Genomic DNA, 21,760 nt, shown 5'->3' on the forward strand with positions numbered 1-21,760 from the left:
GACCCGATTTACCAAGAAACAACTCTTTTACTCAGTTTCAAGTGTTCTAGGTTGTTAAGCTGGTCCAAGATGATCAAATTCTCATTAATCATAATAATTAGAGGTAGATTTACTGAGCATTAGTGCAATTTTCAATCATGCTAATAGTTGTGCAATCCACTATTCATTAATATAAATGAAGTAAATTAAAACCATGACATTATAAAGGAGGCAGAAGCTGCAGGAACTTTCTTGGATCCTTTCAAAATCCCGTTAATTTAATTGTGATAGTGTTTCTCAGGAGCATTTTTTTTCACTTTCTCCATTTTCCAGCAGTGATGGTTCTGCAAGTTGTCTAGTAACCTTTAATTTAGGAACCTGCCCAGCTAACCAGGGACATAAGGGCTTCTAACTGTTTGTAACTCTATTTAATTTACATGGAGGCCGAAATTCAAGCAAAGGTAAATACAAATTTATCCAAGGTATATTTTCACTTGTGAGACTATTTTCTTGATCTGATCTAATGTTCTTATCCTGTAATTGGCAGCACGTGATTGGACTGCTGCACCTGCATGAAGACCCATGAATATTGGTGAGCTTCTATATAGGTGTAACCGTCCACTTATGAGGATCCCAGCAGAGGATGGGGGTCTAAAAGTATAGTCCCATGTTGTAGTCCCCTCTGCTTTGTGAGTGGAAGAGAGTGATCTCCTGTGGATCTTCAGAGTTTACTGAATGAAACCCTACAGAGTCCATTCTGTAGTTTCTGTAAAAGAAGAAAGGGAATGAATGGAGCAGAGGAGTCCGTCTTCCCTGCATACTTCCTTTGTGTCTGAGCCCTCGTCCAGACTAACCCGCGGCATCGGCGGGTTAAAATCGATTGCTCGGGGATCGATATATCGCGTCTAGTCTGGACGCGGTGTATCGATCCCCGAGCGCGCTTACATCGATTCCGGAACTCCATCAATCCGAACGGAGTTCCGGAATCGACACGGAGAGCCGCGGACATCGATGCCGCGCCGTCCAGACTGGTGAGTACCTCGATTTAGAAATTCGACTTCAGCTACGTTATTCCCGTAGCTGAAGTTGCGTATCTAAAATCGATTTTAATTCCTAGTCTGGACGTGGCCTGAGACTGCCTAAAGAACCACAGACATTGGGAAGCCACATACCACTTCTGCTTTCCACTCCAGATAAACTCTTACCTAATGAACAGTCAGACAGTGTGATCCTCATGGATCCTCACTCTGCTTCTGTCTCCCTTGAATCTCTTGGGAATGGATAGTCTGGAATGTGATCTAAAGTCCATTGAAGTCAGAGGGAGCCTTTTTCCATTGATTTCTCTGGACTTTGGATTAGGACGTTGGTTCTTTTGTGGAGTAGTATACTTTGGTGAAAACTTCAGACTTCATTAGGATTCACGCCACCACTTGGTCCTGGTGTGTCAAAAGTCTTCAGATTCTCTTAATGGCCTAGCTGGGTCTTGAAGTTCCAGGGCTGAGCCTTTCTCCTTAAAATGGTGTTTCGGAAATTTGGAATAAACTAACGTACACTAACGTTTAACAACATTAACACATCGATGAAAACTTCAGGAAAGCAGAGATTTTGAATTTAAAGCTTCCTAAGCAAAAATTCTGCATGCCAAATGATAACATATTACTATCTTTCAGAAAGACAAGGTAGAAAATCACTGTCTCTATCTGCTTTCAGATGTCACCAGTCAGATCTGCTAGCGTCTCACAGATATCTCATTTCCTTCTGCATCAGAGCAAGCAGTTTGGCAAAGTTTTCCCCCAAAAAACTTTTGTGGCTTGAGTTTTTGATCAATTTAAATGTAAAGTGCTCTAGCCATCCAACGATTGACTAAAGCAAGGGCAGAAGTGGTTTGTCTGTTGCACAAACATTTTAAAGAGTTTGATTTTTTTTTTCTGTCTCAGACTGGTATGAAAAGTCAGAATTGCAAAAATATTAATGAACCAAAAATATTATTTTTTCATTTTCAGGTAAATCCAAGTGTTTCATTTTGCGTATGACCTTGTTTTTTTTAAATCTTTTTTTTTTCAGTCCAATTAGCTTTATGTAGACAGAAAAAGGAATTTCGAACCAGAAAACTGGAACTTTTTATTTTGAACTTGTCAGTGTTCAATTATGACAATTTCAAAAAAAATTCTGATATTTTATTGAGACAGAATGTTGATCCTGACTGCGTTTTATAAACAGCTTTGGTTTTGACAAATCTGCATTTTCTGACCAAAAATAGTAGTTAAAAAGTTCATGACCAGCTCTGTCATGGACTTGATCATTCAATAATATTAAATATAAAAAGTTATATCCTAACGTTTTTGCCAGTGACTGCTTCAGAGTTGTACTCTGCCTTTTGGTACCCACAAGAGGAAGCCAATAGCCTTATGTGTGCATTTACCCAATGTGTGAATTTCAGGAGACTCCAGAATGGCAGAAGAGTGTGCTACTGGAAAGCAGTACTTGGTGGATAATGCTCTAGAGTGGGAGTCAGGAGACCTGGGTTCTGTTCTAGCCTCTGCCACTCACCTGCTCTGTGTCCTTGGGCAAGTCATCTTATACTTCTGTGCTTTGGTTTCCCTGCTTGTAAACTGGGGGTAATAATACCCACCTGTAAAGTGCTTTGAGATCTATGAACAAAAAGCCCAATCAAAGAGATAATTATTATAATATTATTATTAAACAGCAGGTCAAGGTTGCGATCAGGAGGGAGGACCTCTTCTGGAAGATTCCTTCCTCCCCCCCCCGCCCACCATTCGTTTCTTGAGTAGAGGCCTGTTTGAGTAGAGGCTACTTTTTTTTATGGTGACTGAAATCCTTCCTACTGATGCTCTTGGAGTTTAGTGATATTACATTCACTGCAGGGATAAGTCCCAAGAACCTCGTGTGTCCTTCAGTTAACTGGATCATCACTTTTCTAACTTTCAATAAACTTTGTAATATCAGCGGCATCTAGACTCAAGATTTTTGAACTGCCAAGATGTTTAGTCTCAATTATTTACTGGTCTGTTCCTTTCTCCCATTCTGATTAACAGAAACTGCCAGCTAGATATGACCTTGCTTCTAAAAGCCTGTGTCCAAATTAACCCTTAACTATGCCGTGTTCTATTTCTGGGTGGCTGAATGCACATAATATGGTTATGATTAGCTGGATCACATTCAGGGGTATACACACCCTCAAACCCAGAGCAACACTTGATCCATACTCCAAGTTATAAATCATCATGTGACAAAAATATCATTAAGAGAAAGCTGGGGTGTAACATGTTCATCAGCCACTGTGCTTCTCCCACAGCAGCAGGCTGTGAAATAAGATCTACCTTCCATTGGAAGCTCCTCAGGAGAGACGGCATAGGCTTTGCCTCCCTTACTTTGGGTAAGAAACAGTCTGATCTTTACTCACTGCTATAAGTTCTTTCAGACTGTCCCTTTAATTTTAATTTAAGACGTGTAATTTTTGTGTACTTCTTCAACTATCTTACGAAAAATGTAACTGGAGGTAACCTATTTAGTGCAAGCAATTATTCAGCTGTGCTAGATTCAGAACATCTTGCTTTGATTTTCTGAGACTTTTCTTCCCCCCCACTACTAGCTTTACAATAATTTATTACCTGTTTGATGTACCATACAGTAGGCAAGGTGTTTTTTTTTTAATTTTAGTATATTGGTATGATTGCAATTACTGGCTAGATTGGTGGGTCCAGAAATCAAACTGCAGTCTTACAAGTTCAGTGGGTTATCTAAGCTCATCCAGTGCTTATTCAGAAACCCTGCCAGGCTTCACATATTATTTAATCAATGGCAAACACCTTACAATCAATGAAGCAAATAGCGTCTTGCGGTAAGTGGGCACAACTCCAATGACAGTTTGTTTTAATGAGCAGGGTGCCTGACTCCAACGAATAGAACCAACACTGCACCTTCCACTCTCCCGCAGCCCTTCTGAAAAATCATAGAACTAATGAGTCGTATGCATAGAAATAACAATTCATCACTTGCACCTCTACTAGGGTGCCCCCACTCACTTTTTTCTTTTTTGGCTGTAAAGTATCCATCACACTTTTGTTATTGTGCAAAGACACAATACTAAGTATCCTTTAAAACCACAGAGTGTGGGAGTTTTGATCAGATCTGATGTCCTTGAATCAGTTTAAAACTGAATAGCTCATATATATGGTTCAATCCTGCACTGTGCTGGGAACACTGGCTGTGATCCAGCAAAGCGCTTAATCACATACTAAACCTTAAGCATGCAAGTGGTGATGTTTAAGTCAATGGGACCACTTGCATGCATATATATTTCGCCGGATGATCAGAATGATCAGCACAATGCAGGATGGATCTCATACACAGTACAGACGCTCCTAGTTTAAAACGCACACATACTTGGTACTGTTTCAGTCATCAGGTGCCAGGCATGCACAGATTAATCAGGCCAGAATTGCCCTATCTCTATTTGTTTTAATGAACCTATATCAAGTGCAGGGTATGTTTTTATTAGTATCACTGCTGAAGGTTCCTTCTTTACATTATGGTTGAGATGCTTAAACAGAGTGTGAATGAACTACATTGTACTTACTTGGCACTAAGTATATGAAGGGCTTATTTTTCAGGACCACACACTTTTATACAACTTTGAAAACAAATTTGTTAGTCTCTAAGGTGCCACAAGTACTCCTGTTCTTTTTGCGGATACAGACTAACATGGCTGCTACTCTGAAACCTTTGAAAACAGAGTATTTCCCAGTTAGAATTAAAATCTAGTTGTAAAATTCTGTATTTTTAACCCAGAGACATAAGCAAATTCTTGACAGTATTAACATTTACATGGAGAAGAATGATTTATATCAGACTACAGCTGTTAACTTGTAAAATATCTAAATGAATATATAAAGCCTAATTTATGTAGTGATTTGCTTTTATAACACTTTTGCCCAGGACTTTTTTTATCACATTTTATGGTAAATGTTGCTTTTGTATAGTTTCTCTAATCTACACTTGCCTCTATTTTAAAAGGTATTTCTTAGACCCTTGGCTATCGTAGGGAAATAGCTGTGATTTAAGATGTCAACTTTGCCATTATCATCAAGTGGCTGCATAACAACGATTAATCTTTTTTTTTTATGGATGTGCTCTGACTAAGATCACAGTATTATTGGATGTGGATGGATGGGTAGAAATTTGAGAAAGTGACATAGGTAACAGATGGGCTTCAGGAACAGCTTAACAAAGTTATCACCTTCACCTCTTTCTCGCATTGGAAGTGGAAACGGGTGAGCCCTAACAAAAATATTTGGAGTTGTGGGTTGTAAAATGACGTGCAGTATCCTTTTCTAAAAGTATGTGCAAATGAATGCTGCTTGCTGCAGCCAGAATCTTTAATGGTACAGAAGTGAGGGTGCACACGCAATGCCTAATGTACATAAGTAAATAAAAAATTTGAGTATGTTCGTGTGTGCGTTCTATTTACGGACTTCACGAGTGTGTGCATGTAAATAGTACCTCCTTTGCACACCACTATTGCAAATTTGGTCCTGTATGTGTTAGCTATATAAACATTTTTAATGTTATACATTTAACAAGTAAAACCAAAAACAAGTATACACTTTTACTCTATCACTTAAAATTCAGTTGTCCTTGAAAGAGTTGATATTAGGGTGACTTCACCACACGCTAAGGGGTAGGAGGCATTGTCTGGCTTGTTGGAAAAGGTGTGTGGCCCCTAAAAGGGCAAGAGAGCCAGAGCGTGACTTACTGTGGCTGCTTCATACCAGATCAGTATGAAGTCGCTAATCCATCTGCCCCCCACATGACCAGAAGGGCAATGGTGACTGTTTGTGTTCACGCCAGTGCAGGAAAAGCCCATTTTCACCTGGACCAGGTGGAGCAACACTCATCCTCCCACCCATGGAAATAGTTAAAGACCAGGTTTTGTCATGAGCCGCTGTGGGCGTTATGCTAGGGGCTGGGAAGGAATATTTCCCCTCAGCCCTGGAATGGCCATGGCAAGGTGTGTGGGAGGGTTCACCTTCCTCAGAATGGGCTGGGGGCTTAGTTTGGGCAAAAAATGAAATGAGGGTTAGGTTATGATGTTGCAAGGCATTATGGGGCTGATGTACAGAGCAGGTATCCTGTAGGGAAGGAATATGGTGATCAGATAACACGGATTGGTAAAGGATTTAAAGGATGTATTCTTTAAAGGAGCAGTAATGGGGGATTGGGGCTCCTATTACTATACAGAAGGGACTCAACCCCTCCTCCCTTATAGACCCCCTTTAACACTCGTTTGAGGGGTAGGGGACGTCCCAGCAGCAGGTTGACTGCAGACCAGGGTGGGTAAAGGAGAATGGCTGACAGCGGTCCCCTCGGGTGTATTTAAATGATGATGGAATTCTAGCACTGTACAGTGTTATCTCCTGGTATTACCAGGCATTTAGAAATAAAGTTGCGGCCTAATTAAACTACATCCAGTGCCTTCTGTCCTCCTTCTAGCATAGCCAGACAGTGACTCTGAGGTGAATCTTATCTTATTCTCAGCTAGAACTTCAATATCAAATTTGTGCTGTTTAACAACACCAGACAAGATTTTTCTAATTTGGAAGCTCAGCCTGATATCTGAAAATCATGCTGTGCCGGTAGTGTTCTCATGGATAAAAGGCATGGGATTCTGTTGTAATTAATTCAAAACTTTTAGGTAATGTGCTGGAAATAGGCAGGCAACTTACAATCTCTCTGGCTTTCTAACTCCCACGGATGACTAACATGGACAGCAATGCTTAGTGTCGGCACATGAGATCTTCCTAAAGCCTGTGCTAAATTCTGCAGCCATGGAGTGATTTACTCACTGGGCTGCAGTGATCTGTTTTCAGATTTCTTTGTGATCTATCTTGATTCTGCAGTAAGAACTTCTTCTCCAGTTTTCTCCCTGTTTTCTCCTTCTTGCAACATAGGCTCTGCAGCACTGATAGAAATAACAGCTTCTTGTTGCACAGTATAGATAAACTGACCAGATTAGCAAAGATGCAAGAATAACATGAATATGGAGAAAGGAGAACCTATTTGGATAGACACTTTAGGTCAAATTTACCCATGTGGAGAGCCAGAAAAAAGTCTGTTCACCGCTTTGTCCCACTTAACCCACTCAAAATAGAGCTTAAGCAGTGTATAATCCTTGCATTGGCCCTTTAAGCTGGGGTGAATTCCACACTGTCTGATCAAAATTGCTGTCATTCAATTGTTCTTCTAAAGGAGTGCGTTTCTTCTAGGGATTAAGTTCACATTTTCTGCAGAGGAGCCCAGGGATAGAAGCAAATTCCCTCGTGGTGGAATCAGATCTATTATTAACCCAACAAGTGCAGTATAATACTACCCCAAAATGAAGCTGGGTTTATAACTGCTTTTCCACATATTTTTTTCACCATAATCAGTGTTTTAGGGTGATGGTTTACATCTTATCCACCTCAGAGAATAAGACCTTTTTTTTAAAAATGCCAATCTGAGCATTCATTGCCTCTAAGATTTCATTTTATTTGAAACACCTAGATGTGTTAACTGGGTTGCTCAAATATAATAATAAATATTTGCCTTGTGGTAATGCCTAGGGGGCCCAGTCATGCCTAAGTGCCCCATTTATAGTCCAGTGTTTAAGATATTAGCTTAGAAATTGGGAGATCCAGGTTCAATTCCTTGCTTTGCCATGGACTTCCTGTATAATCCTGGGCAAATCACTTAGCCCTCTCTGTGCCTCAATTCCCCCTTTGTAAAATGGGTATTATAATAGTTCCTTACCTCACAGGAGAGTTGTGAGGATCAAAATCTTAGACTGGGAAGTGCTATGAGATCTACAGCTGAAAAGTACTAAATAAGAGCTAGGTATCATTTTGTTCAGTGTCTAGCACAATACACATAACAAACATATGGTCCCTGCCTTGATGAGATTACAACACCAAACTAAGATATGAGTTGATGATAGCTATTTTGATCATCACCAACTATACTCAACTGCAGTATTAAACTTATACACAGACAAGCAAAACATCTCATCACGACAATAAAACATTGCAAATAAAACAGTTGAGGCTAAATACTGGAACACTGGTATACAAGAGCACTGCAAGCTTTGCCCCCCAATCTTTAGTGAATATTTAATAAAGAAATGAGATAATTAAGGATACAAAATTTAATTGTAGCAATGTACATAGTCCTAGTGATTAGCAAGAAACACAAATGCCTATTTGAAGGGTGCAATGGGGTTTATACCAAGCTACTGCTTTAGCATTCAAGCCTGTGTCAGTGAGCTTGTTTAACAGGATATTATGATATATGAAGCTGAAGGCTTTTGAGTAGTAAAAATGACTCCTGTCAATTCATCTTTGTATATGGCACTTGATAGCTCATTCACAACTTTTAATTATATTGTCATGGTTGAGGGACTCAAGCAAAAACCAGGCTGATAGTCATGGAATCTCTCATTAAGTAAAATATCTCAATTGCTGCAAGATTTGTATAAAATTCCATTCAAATGTATTGTTTCATACAAAGGAATAAGGTTAGCTCCCTTTCACGATACAGTCACACATTCGCAGATCAGAGATATTCATAAGGCATTTGCTAGCTGGAAATGCAGACTGCTCCTCTCACACATATAAAGCCTTCTCTACTGTCATCCAGTTAAAAAGAGAAAGAGGTGTGTCTCCTCTGTATAAATCCTGAAGAGTAAATTTTGGGGTGTTTTCTTGGTTCCAAAGACAAATGGACTCTTTTAAAACTGACTCCACCCCTAAAGGATATAAATCAGCTGCAAAATATTAGATTCTTACATTTTGTGTGGAACATTGAAGAAATACATTTATAATTAGGTCCATCATTTGTTACTTGGACAGCTGGTTCAGTGTCCACATCCAGAACAAGATATGGCAGCAGTGGAACCGAAGTTTTTAGTTTCCATCTCTACAACAATGAGAGAGTGTGCTTAACTGGCCATCTTCCAGAAGACTTTAACTGTACTGGAGGAACATTCCATCCATCAGAGATGTAAGACAGAAGGCTGCAGAGCCTTAAAACACAGCCTGGTCCCCACTGATGTCAATGGACTTCCATTGACTTCAGTGGACATTGGGTTGGTCCCAGTGGTAAAGTGAGCATGAAAAGGTTAACTGGGATACTCAAGTATTATGCATTGGAGCAGGGCTGGATTGACACAGGTTTCTTAGGGGCTGCAGCCAGGGGCCTTGGATTTTTAAGGGTCCCCAAAATATGTCATTTACTGCGCTCTTCTTCAATGAGTGGCTATGGGCTAGATCTGTCCACAAGGGATTTGGCCCCCTGGAGTCAGCTGTTCCCTCCTGGCTCCTGGGAAGCTACAACCAATCAGAGTTGCTCAGGAAACAGCAGACCTCTCTCTCTCTCTCCCTTAAGCAGTCTAGCCTGTTGTCACAGGAGGGGACAGGGAAGGAGTGGAGGAGCTGCCCCTGCTCACAGGAAGGCAGGAGGGAACAAAAAAAGCCTTGCTGCTCAAGGAGGCTCCCTTTACTCCCCAACCCCCATAACACCCATCCTGTGAAGGGCATGGAGGATAAAGAATCCCTGTACCTTCTTTCCAGGGAGGACCCTACTGCAGCTCCCCTCCCAGCCTGGGAGAGGGGGCTAAAGATCCACAGTAGGCTCAGAGATGAGGCTGGGGGAGGGCACAGCTGATGGAGAGGGGAGGCTGGGTAGATATGAGAGCTAGAGGAGTGGGGGGCTAGATGGCAGAACTGACGGGCTGAAAGGGTTACATTGACTGGGCAGATGCACTTGGTATATTTCCCATTTTTTATCATCAGGCCATGTGTTTAATTCAGAAAGTTTTAATTTACATTTAAACACATTGGAGCTAGTCCGTGTTGATACACTTCAACTTAACAGTAGTACACTTTTAATCAGGTGCTTAATCAGATCCTTATGCAACATAAAGTAATAAGTAATTAGTTAACTTGACTGAGTACTGCTAAGTACTTTTATTGGGAGGGGAGAGAAGATGGCACAAGCGAGTGTCAAAATTTCAGGCAATAAAAAAAGGGAAATAAGATGTCCGGTCATTTCTCGTGAGTTTAGCTTCTAATTTTAATTTCATAGTTTAGTACAATTAATATTAATATGATGATTTAATAGTGTTACAGCATTTTGGATAACTGCAGAATTTTGCTGGACTGTTGCCTATTGGCATACTTAACCTTTTATTACGAGATTAATAAATACAGTCTTGAAAGGCTGAGACCTCTGGCTGGTAGCAGTCTCACAAAGAGCAAACACTGGAAGAGTCCTTTGGCCCTAGAGCATGTCCTTCGACCCTCCAAGATGAACAATTTTTCAAGGTACAGTAGTTGGGAACCCATGCGGCAGTGACCTAAGGAGGCTGATAACATGGGGAATCTAATGTATTTCTTGTATTGACTTACTAATAATTGACTGAATTATTTGGTACTTCTCAGAGATGGGAGATTTGTAGAGTGGCATTAGGAACCAAACTAGAACCACTAAAAAAGGATCCAACTTTGCTATTCAAGGATAAGCAGGTATTGTACATTTAGATGCACTAGTTGCATGTGAATATATATGAAACCAGTAGATAAAGTAACAAGAATAAGAAGTTCTAAATAGATCTGGCTGAAAATTTTTGGACAAATAGTTTATTTACCAAAAAAGTGCAGTTTCAGTCTACCCAAAACTATTTGTGAATTTGGCATGACAACAGTGGTGGTTGTGTTGCACACTTACTTTATAACACTCAGTCCAGTGGTTATGTCACTCACCTGGAATATGTGGGTTGAATTTGCCCCCTGTCTGATGTGGAGAAGGGATTTGAAATGGCTCTCCCTCATTGTAGGCAATGGCCAGAACCCCTGGGCTACAGGATAGACTGGGGTGAGTTTCTTCTGCTGAATGGTCAGGGACAGAACTTCATGCTCTAGGTGTCTCTAAACCTTTGACTGCCAGATGCTGGGACTGGATGATAGGGGATGGATCACTGGATAATTGTCCTGTTCTGTTATTTCCCTCTGAAGCATCTGGAGCCTCCTACTTTCAGAAGACAGAATACTGGGCTAGATGGAACATATGTTAGACCCAGTATGGCCATTCTTATGTTCTTATGTTATAAACCTGTTCCACATTGTATAAAATACTTGAATAGTCATTGGGCCTGAGATAGTGAGAATGATGATAGCCTGGTGACTGGGGCTCTCACCTGGGGAGTGGGACACCCAGTTCAAGTCTCTGCTCCAGTGACTGTTCAATTTTTTTGTAAATAGTAGAACAGTTTCAACAGGAGACGCTGCAAAATACTTACACCAAAATGTCCCATAACCCATTGTGCAGGGTGCAGTCTTGCAATGTGAGAGCCCCAAGTTCAAATCCCTTTTCTACCTCAGGCAAAAGTGGAAATTGAACCTCGGTCTTCCACATCCCATGTGAGTGCCATAACCACTGCACCAACACTTCCTCCAGTTCCTGTTTTGTGAATCTAGTCGTGTGTGTGTGTGTTTTACTTTCATATTAAAAAGTGCCTGGGAAAAAGTGCAATGGTTCGTTTTGGGCGAAACAAATCATTTCATTCAACCTGAAACCCATTTTTTGCTGACTTTTTCAATTTGCCAAAGTTTTGTGGAATTTTCCAGCTCAGTTCAGGTCTAATCCATTTCCCCCATCCAGCCCCTCCCCCCCACCTAACAGTGAACTGGAAATTTCCTTGTTTCCCCTTCTCCAGCCATCCGCACACTAAACCTAACAACTGGAATTAGACCAAAGTATTACAGCCCTCAAGCACCTAACTATTGTGTGCCACAGGAAGAGATCAGGAGGGATGGAGGTGCACCAATTCTCAAGGTCCTGCAGTGACAGGGAAATAAGTGAGGGATACCCAGATGATGCCATTCTTTTCCTTATAGACAAAGTTAAAGCACTAAATCGAATCAGTCTAGACTCTATATCAGGCCACACCAATTAAGCATCCAGGTCCTAGATGAATCGAGTTTTTCTGCTTCTTCCATCAAATTAAAAATATATGAATGTAGCTGAGCAGAATAAAACAGTAGTTTTGACTCTAATTATCCAAAATAGAGTCTTAGAAATGTGGAAAGAGTTTGTTTTAGCTAAGAAAAGCAAGTATATAATCTAGATAAATACATACCGTATCATTCTGGAAGATCACTTGCTATGCTGCTATATTTCCAATCCCTATAATAAAATGACAAGTTGCTACAAATTGCTCCTACAGTATGTGGCACAGATATAGATGAGAGAATTTTCCTCCTCTTACAGGGTCTCCTGTCTGAGAGCACTTATGAAAGCCCCCCACATGAGACAAATGTAATTATAGCCACTTCCTGGGGCAAGGGGGAGGGGAACCAAAGAAGGATCGGAAGACTCCATCACTCCAAGGGTACCAGAGAGACTCCAGTGTTTGATTTGGAGCTTATTCTCCATCACAGCCTCCTAGGAAAACAAAGTCTTATTGCCCTGTTTCAAGCCACAGCTGAAACGAGTGTGGATATGCAAGTGGGTATATCCTTGGTATATAAGAAAAGCAGTTGAGGTTGAAATAGTATTTCTTAAGTGCTCTGTGATTTTAGAAATCCCTTCTTACCTTGCTTGGAAATAAGTCAAATCTGTTCATCCTTAGGGCTAAGCCCACCTTTTGGGTAGGTCTGAGTAGGAGTGGGTTTTGGAGTATGCAATGGGGAGCAGCTAGTTTTGTACAGAAAAAGGATGTTGGAGTTTTTATTACTGTTTCTGTCTTTGGTTGATTACATTTTTTATGATCTGGCAGTGTGTCTGTATCCTGGGATAGATGTACTTGAGATGTCTGAAATTAAAAAAAATAAAAATAAAAGAAGACACTACTGGATATTGTTGACATGCAATTGTCTAGTTTGGACTCAGAAAACAGCTCTGTAGATGGTGGGTGAGTTTTTCTATGTTTGATTGAAACATAATAGCAGCAGTAAATGATGCTTTTTGCAAAAGAAGGAGGTGGACTCCAACCATGTGTACTAATGGTTGGCATAGTAATATGAAATTCAAATAGAAAAAAAACATTTACTGGGCATGAAACCAGAAGCAACAGTTCAGCTAAAAGTTCATCTCTCCATGAAATTTTTAATCTGCCATTTTGGAAGGGATTTTCTAATGAAGTGCTTTGCCTGACTAACCTGCACTATTCTTCTGAAAAGGAAAGTAATATGACTTGTTTATTTGACTGTAATAGATGACTGAGATATTTTTTTTGTCTTGCTGTACATTTATTGCATTTTGCATATAATCAGACCTAGTTATGAGACATATGATTTTATATTAGAAGATTAATTTCACCTTAACTTCTTTTTTTTCAGGATATATTATTCTAGATACTTCTTGATCAGTCTTTGATTAAGATGTCTGGTGATATACAGCACAGAGTAATACTCAGTTCGACATGTTTTGGCGTGAAACCTGTGTTATCCAAAGCACAGTACATGCAATATGGCCCATTTTAACAAGATAAAGTCATGTTAATAGTGGCAAAAGCAAATCAGCTGTTTTCTTACAATAAGATGGGCTAATGACCACATTTATATCATGCAACATGATATAAATATATATATATATGATATATCATGATTTATATCCATGCAACAAACCTCGATGCCAACTCTGCCCACATATCTACACCAGCGACACCATCACAGGACCTAACCAGATCAGCCACACCATCACTGGTTCATTCACCTGCACATCCACCAATGTAATATACGCCATCATATGCCAGCAATGCCCCTCTGCTATGTACATCGGCCAAACTGGACAGTCTCTACGGAAAAGGATAAATGGACACAAATCAGACATTAGGAATGGCAATATACAAAAACCTGTAGGAGAGCACTTCAACCTCCCTGGCCACACTATAGCAGACCTTAAGGTGGCCATCCTGCAGCAAAAAAACTTCAGGACCAGACTTCAAAGAGAAACTGCTGAGCTTCAGTTCATCTGCAAATTTGACACCATCAGCTCAGGATTGAACAAAGACTGTGAATGGCTTGCCAATTACAGAACCAGTTTCTCCTCTCTTGGTTTTCACACCTCAACTGCTAGAACAGGGCCTCATCCTCCCTGATTGAACTGACCTCGTTATCTCTAGCTTGCTTGCTAGCACACATATATATACCTGCTCCTGGATATTTCCATTACATGCATCTGAGGAAGTGGGTATTCACCCACGAAAGCTCATGCTCCAAAACGTCTGTTAGTCTATAAGGTGCCACAGGATTCTTTGCTGCATTTATATCATGGATTATTTGTCCATTTTGGCAAATTAAAGATGACAGAAAGAGTATTGAATAATGGGATTCACAGACCTCCATTTGGGTTTGAAATGTAGTCAGCAGAACACATCTATTTGCCAGAACACAACAGTAGGGCAGAACATTCTATGGGAAATAGTTATTTTATGCTAACGTGAGACTGTACTGCCTGTGTGCAATGTGCCATTCTGAATTTGTAACTTCTCTCTGAAACTGCTTGATTTCAGATGAATAACTTGTTGCTCCGCTAGTCGATAACATCCTTTGCAACAGGTTAACATCAAACCCATTAAGTGATGAGCTACATTTTATCAAATAGCTTGCCTGGGGCAAGTTTAAGCTTCCCAAAGCAAATGGCTGTGCAGTTGACCTATGCTGCTTTAACAACATCTCCAGCTGCTCCATTTGTGTGCCTATAATGCTCTCTGACATTTGCGTTGTATGTGATACCACCATTTGCTGGCCCATAAAGACCCGACAGAAGCTCGTGTAGTATCATGTACAAGAAAATAGATTAAATGCCTCATTAGAGGAATACATCTCTGCTTAGTCCTTTGCCAGGTTCCAGTCATTCTTTTGGTCTGAATCATCCTCTGTGAAGTAGCGCAGCATGGTATTGGTCTGAGAAAGGATGAGCCATGTTTTGCCCTTTTGGTCTGAGTTTCAAGTTGGAAGGTTGAAGTCTGAGCCTGCCATGGGAAAATGGAGAAACTGTTTTGATTTCTTGCACAAATGGAAGCCATGATATCTGGAATTTGAAATGAAGGACAAACATAAGCCCTACCTTATGTAATGTTTGGCCTAGGCTTCTATTTCAAAGTATTTCATGGACATGTATTGCTGCAGTTCTTCTGGCTGTATGTGATGAGCTGGGAGCCATATCAAACACTAGTCATATCATTGTACTGCCAAACAATTACTTGATAATCCATGTCAAGGTCAATGGTTTCTGACCTTTCTTAGATGGAGCCATGCCCATTTAATTGATTGGCATACATCTCCATCTCATCTTTTTCCTATGTCTCAGCCTTCACCCTCCTTTTCTCTCTTGCCTTTTTCTTTCTGATAATTTCTATTCTTTCTCCTCTTGAGGTTTTTTTCCTTCATTTTTTAAATTTATCTTTCAACATTTTAAAATCTCCTTTCCTTTTCCTCCTCCTTTCTGGGTTCCCACTATCCACTAAACCACATGCTCCTTGAGATGGATAGAGGTCATTTATTGCAAGCATTTATGTGGGAAAGAGATAATTTGACCTTTAGAGATTAGATGCCTATGAGAGCTTCAAAAGTAGAATTATGTGGTGATTTGTCTAATCTTTGTGCCAGTTCTGTTCAATCAGATAATGAAAAACTATGCAGACATGTGACTTCTGGTTTGTTTCCTCGGCCCTTATCTAGTAGAATTAGCTTATGCTTTTAGATATTTCTACCAGTACTTGTCATTGTCTTATCTAATCAATAGGAAGAGAAACAGCTTTATGATTTTTTTATGGACCAACTCATACATTAGGAATTTGGGTTATGCTCAACATGTGGCATGATAGTTTCCAATCAAGACTTATAAGGGTCCGGTGCTTTGAAATTTAAACAAAATAAGGCTTTAATCAGCTATGTTAGACAGTGATTTTTTTTTCAAATAAGAATTTGTAGGCGTTCATCTGAAGTCTTCCTAGTCCATACTTCTCCTTTGTTGCCATGAAGTGTTTGCTAATTGGCAGGCACACCCAGCTATTGTGTTTGAATTCCAAGAAGTCTTTTCTATTTTGAGAGAGAGTATCAATTCCAGCATATTCCCATTCTAAGCAGTATGGGCAAAATGAAACTTTCCAACAAGAACCATTGTAGGCATCTTTGAGTTAATGCTCCCAAGACATCCTATGGCAGATTGTCCTATAGTCCCATAACTCAGAAAGGAAGAGAAGTTTTTCCCAGTATCCACAGGACCCTGAATTTTTTTCTTATGCAGCTTCCATGAAAGATCACCCAATCTTTATGAAAACAGATGATGTTCTCTCCTCTCCAGGTACTTATACCTCACTAACTACCATAATAATAACAATGCCTATCTCTTATATAGCACTTTTCATCAGTAGATCTCAAAGTAATTTACAAAGGAGGTTGGTATCTTCATTTTACAGATGGGGAAACTGTAGTGTCTGCTCACCTTCCAGTGTTGCGGTAAGTGGTCTGTCTAACATCTGCCACGTGTTGTTTGTTCTCTCATCCTCTCCCCAGAGGGAAGAAGTGTGTGCAGTGGAATGTCTTGTTTTGGTTGTGTTTTTTTTTGAATATATATGCTGCTGTGTGTTTATGTTAGAGAAGGAAAAATCAAAGAAATGTATCTTATATTTGGAATGGTAGGTGGTGATGTTGTGGTCCTTAGTTCCTGGGGGAGTTCATTCTGCAGTCTTGTACTTGCTCCTGAGAAAGTTCTGTCTCTGGTACAGACAAACTTTATCCTTAATTTAGAGAGTTGTGTTCTGCCAGAGGAGCAAAGTTGTCGAGCACAGGCTTCATCCCAGAGCTTTAGGTCATCATAACCTAGATTGCTTTATGAACCTTATGTACTAGAGCAGTGGTTCTCAAACTTTTTTTTTCCACAGGCCACTTGAAAATTGCTAAGGGTCTCGGTGGACCATGTAATGATCTTTCCAAATGTTGTTTGTACCATAAGCTAACTATTGTAAAGCGTTTTGGATAAAAGCGCTATATTAAAAAAAAACTTAATAATAATTAATATCGTTTGTTCTACAAATAAAAGCACACAACTCATATTTTAATATCAGTAGTCTTACCTTTCCAGTGTGACGGATGTGCCTTCTCTCCCTCGCCACAGCAGCCCCCAAGCTGGGGCTCAGAAGGAGGGAGGTCTTCTCCTTGCCACAGCAGTCCCCAAGCTGGGGCTCGGAATGAGGTGGGGGTCTCTCCCCTGCCACAGCAGCCCCAGAACTGAGGATGGGAAGGAGGGACGTCTCTCCCTGGCAGCCACAGCCCTGAAGCTGGGGAAAGTCACCTCTTTCTCTGGCTGCCACAGCCCTGCATGTCCCAAATTCCCCCCACCCCCTCTTCTCACCCCACTACCCCCTCCCACCTATCTCTTATTCCCCCCAAGGCCACCAGCTCACCTTACATGTGAATCTTCTCCAGCGTCCAGGCATCTAATTAGTGGAGCCTCACCTGCGCGGCTTCACTAATTAGGTGGGTGGCCCTACATTCTCTTGTGGCCCCCCAGGCACGCACCTTAGAGGGAACTATCCATGGACCACCTGAATGGAGCTTGCAGACCACAGTTTGAGAATCTCTGTCCTAGAGCACCATATTGAAACTATACCGCTACCTCGATATAACGCCACCCGACATAACACGAATTTGGATATAACGCGGTAAAGCACTGTTGCGGGGGGGGGGTGGGCTGCGCACTCCAGTGGATCAAAGCAAGTTCACTATAAAACGGTTTCACTTATAACACGGTAAGATTTTTTGGCTCCCAAGGACAGCGTTATATCGAGGTAGAGGTGTATTAGTTGTGTGATCAGGAATATTTTGGGATTGTTTTTGATGCTCATCTCATTATACTGATAATGTTGCAGCACATATTGGTTCAAGATCTGTTCTGCATAGAAATTATAAGTTCAAGGTGAGTTAAGACTTCACAATGGCAAACTGAATTCTGAATGTTATTGGTATTTCTTGTAAACCCTAACGTTCTGATGCAATTTTTTTTAAAATTAAATTTAATTGGTCATTGGAATATCATTAAGCAGCGGACTAGAACCAAAGAAAACTTTGCTCTTACCATTCTCCTCCCATATGTAGCCCTATCTTCCTTTTTGCTCCTGGAACTTCCATCTCCTCACTTCTCTAGTTAGAACTCTCTCATCCCTCTAGTTCTTCCCCTTGCGTATCCTGATGAGTGCTAGAAGAGATACTCTAACTTTGCCAACCCTCTGCACAGAACTGCTTTGGGCACCATGGAAGATTCTGTCTAATCATCCGATCTCTCTCTCTTTTTGAGTGTCTACTGCCCCTGCTGCTTCCTAGCATGAGTGATGAAGGGACCAAGCAGCTTGAGTTGGGGAGGCATATTTAGGACAGAGGCCTGCTTAAGGGGGTAAGCTGTGGCCAGGGGAGGTCAGGACTTGTTCATCTTACAGGTTATGATCTGCACATTTTCTTATTGTGTCAGTCTCTTCCTGCTTCAGTTCACTACCATATGGTCTTCCATGTCCATAAGAAAGTAGCTAGTCTCAAGGTGTAAATCACCTTTAGGAGGACATTAAATTTTGTTTCAATTTGCAAAAAAAATGTTAGATAGGACTGTTTCTCTAAAATGTCCTTCTACTAGTAAAGATAATTAAGATTTTGTTTGATTTCACAGGCTGCCAGGGTAGGATTTTTAAAAATTTTTATTGGTTGACTGTGCTTTGTAAGTGATCAAGTTTGTTTACATGTTAATTTTATATGCTCCTCATATCTTGCTACAAATCTCTAAGATTAGTGCTAGTAATCTACTTTGATGTCAGGAGTTCCTTGCTTCATTGCCATATACCAAAGGACTGAAAACTAGAAACCTTACAATAGATGAAACAAAATAGAAGATTGAGTGCTTCAGGCAATTAACAAATTCCACGAATGGAGTCCAGAAACAAGGCTGGTGGTGCTACCTATTTCATCTTCTTTACCTACAATGTAAATATCAAATATTTAAGTGATATTTTTGGTTTAAAAGAATAATCAATGTTTCTAATAACCTCTCAAAATGCAAGGTATAAATAATCTGACCACAGTTACACTATCCAAATGCACAGGGGAGAAGAGAAACAAACAAAGGAAAACGAATTAAAATGAAACTTCTGTTGCTTGGTACCTTGAAAGGGGTGTACTTTTTTCTTTAAAAATTCAGTTGCATAAATTATTGATGCGGGGGACAGATATAGCTTTGGGCGTTTTCATATGTATCAGTAATTTAACTTTGTATCTCAAGCATCTATCATGAATGTAATTGTTCTATAGATAACAGTTATCAGTAACCACTGATACAACCTGTCTCAGTGGAGCAACAGGTAGATAAATGGAATAAATGAGTTCAGGAATTAAAATGTACTAGTACATTAATACATATTGAATGCCTGGTTCTTGAATAAGTGTCTCAGAATTGAATTAAGTAGATTGAAACATTATTGCATTTTATAGTTAAAGTGGATATTTGATTATTTTTATTATAAATTGTTTGTGTACTATAATAAATGACTCAGTAGGAGTTCTTTTCTCAGTAAGGACTGAACTTCAGTCTGAAGCCCTAAATGTTAAAGAGAACATGAAAGGTTTCTGTTTAAATATTAAGGGATCATGATCTATTGGCTTAAAGCACTGAGAAACTTGAGTGTTAATCCTGGATTTGCTGCTCTGTGCTATGTAGCATTATGCAAAGTCTGTTAAATTTTTTCCTCACTTTGCCTATCTGTAAAAGTAAGGTAATAATACTAATCCCTCAGGGGACTTAATGTTAGTAAAGTTTTTTCAGTTCCTTGGAAGAGAGAGAGTTGTGTGAGAGGTGGGTCACTTGTAAGTTACTCCACAGTAGTTTTGGAAGGTGTTTCTATACATGCCTCACTTGAAGGTTAGTGTAACAATAATCACATGTATCTGAAAAGTTTTAGATTTTGTGTACTCAGTGTACTGAATAACAACATATATTTATCCCTGATTACTCATAAATACAGCAATTATTTAAAGAATAACCTCTTGATTAGTGGCATTGACTGTATTATCCTCTGTTATTACAACAGTATGGAAGCATTTTCATAATAACTAAGGATTTAATTGCTATGAAAATTTATTTGCAGAATAATAAATACATTTGTTAATGGTGCAGAAAGAAGGAAAATCTTCACTAAGCAAAGAAGGGGTAGTGATAGTTTCAGCACCCAATAGCCTTCATCTTTCTGATCTAGATCTTTCTGGCATGGCCTATTGTGTGGGGCTGCGTCGAATCATATCATTGAGTTGTGCTGAAAGGTGAATTATTGGACTGGAGGGGAGGTTATTAGTGGAGTTCCTCAAGGATCAGTCTTGGGACCACTCATATTCAATAATCACAACAGTCTCCATTTCCCTAGCCATCACATCTTATGAGAGGAGGCTGAAAAGGCTTTGCTTGTTTAGTCTAGCAAAAAGAAGGCTGAGAGGGATATGATTGTTCTCTCTAAATATATCTGGGGCAGGGGTGTGGTTTAAAACTAGAGAGGATGAAGAGCTATTTAAGCTAAATGACAATGTTGGCACAAGAACAAATGGCTATAAACTTATCATGAACAAATTCAGATTAGAAATTAGAAGATTTCTAACTATCAGAGGGTGAGTTACTGGAACATCCGCCCAATAGGAGTTGTGGGGGAAAACATCTTAATTAGTTTTAAAAATGGACAAATTATATGAGTGTGACCATACCCTTAACCCCAACATGACAGGATTGCCTGTGATGGAGGTGTCAGGGCTTAGCAAACTTCCTGTTTGTCTTATGTTTATAAAAGCTCATGATTCAGGGTTTCAGCCAGCCGCTGCAGGTCAGGAAGGGATTCGCTCTCTCCCTCCTACCAATGTATTCTGGGTTTTTTTTTGTTTTTTTTTTTGTTTTTAAATCTTCAGCTGAAGCATCAAGGATGGCCATGACTGGAGATGGGACACTGGATACAGTGGGCTAGAGCTCTGAGTTGACATCGAGCATTCTCTTTCTCAGGTGATTGGCTGGCTGGTTCCTGCTTACACACTCAGAGTGTAACTGATTGCCATATGTGGGGTCGGGAAGTAATTTTCTCCCAGGTCAGATTGGCAGTGACCTCAGGGAGTTTTCACTTTCCTCTGCAGTGTGTGGGTCACTTGCCAGGATTATCTGGGTATATCTGGGTATGTGTATGTATATATATATTTCATCATTTCCCTGCCTTTGTGTGGGCCTTGGGCACTGATAAACTTCAGGCCCTCTGATTCTCCACCTGTGGCATATAATAATCTAGTCTCCTGTGGGCTTTAAGACTTTGATCTAATTTTGGTTGTTGGGTTTAGTGTGCAGATACTGGATGGTGTTGGTGGCATGGGATAAATCAGACTACATGATCTCATGCTCCTTTTTGGCCTTAAGTTCTGTGACACTAAGTAGGGTTGGAATATCCCTTGCATGACAGCAATTCTGCATTATCCTGACAGCCATGTAAGTATGTGGGGGTGAAGGGAAAGGCTCCTGGCATTCTCTCTCCCTCTACTGATAGGCATACGGTCTGAACAAAATCAAGCCCTGTGGAAGTTTAGGGTGATCAGCCCCTTGCAGAGCTGGTCTCATAATAGGAGGGTCATCTTTGCATCAGTGCATCCGTGTCAGAAATACCGGCACTTTCAATTCTGCACCTTTCAGTGAAAGGAAACACGAGGCAGCATTAGTAAAC

The 21,760-nt window shown here is 40.2% G+C and overlaps 1 protein-coding gene across 4 annotated transcripts in view; it reads left to right on the forward strand.

Annotated features, from left to right (window-relative positions):
- The window catches only part of NAALADL2 (N-acetylated alpha-linked acidic dipeptidase like 2), a 1,166,543-nt gene that overhangs the window by 309,803 nt on the left and 834,980 nt on the right, over positions 1-21,760 (forward strand). The gene's annotated exons all lie outside the window — the stretch shown is intronic.

The sequence above is a fragment of the Gopherus flavomarginatus genome, chromosome 8 (assembly GCF_025201925.1).
Source record: "Gopherus flavomarginatus isolate rGopFla2 chromosome 8, rGopFla2.mat.asm, whole genome shotgun sequence".
In the NCBI taxonomy this organism is placed as follows: Eukaryota; Metazoa; Chordata; order Testudines; family Testudinidae; genus Gopherus; species Gopherus flavomarginatus.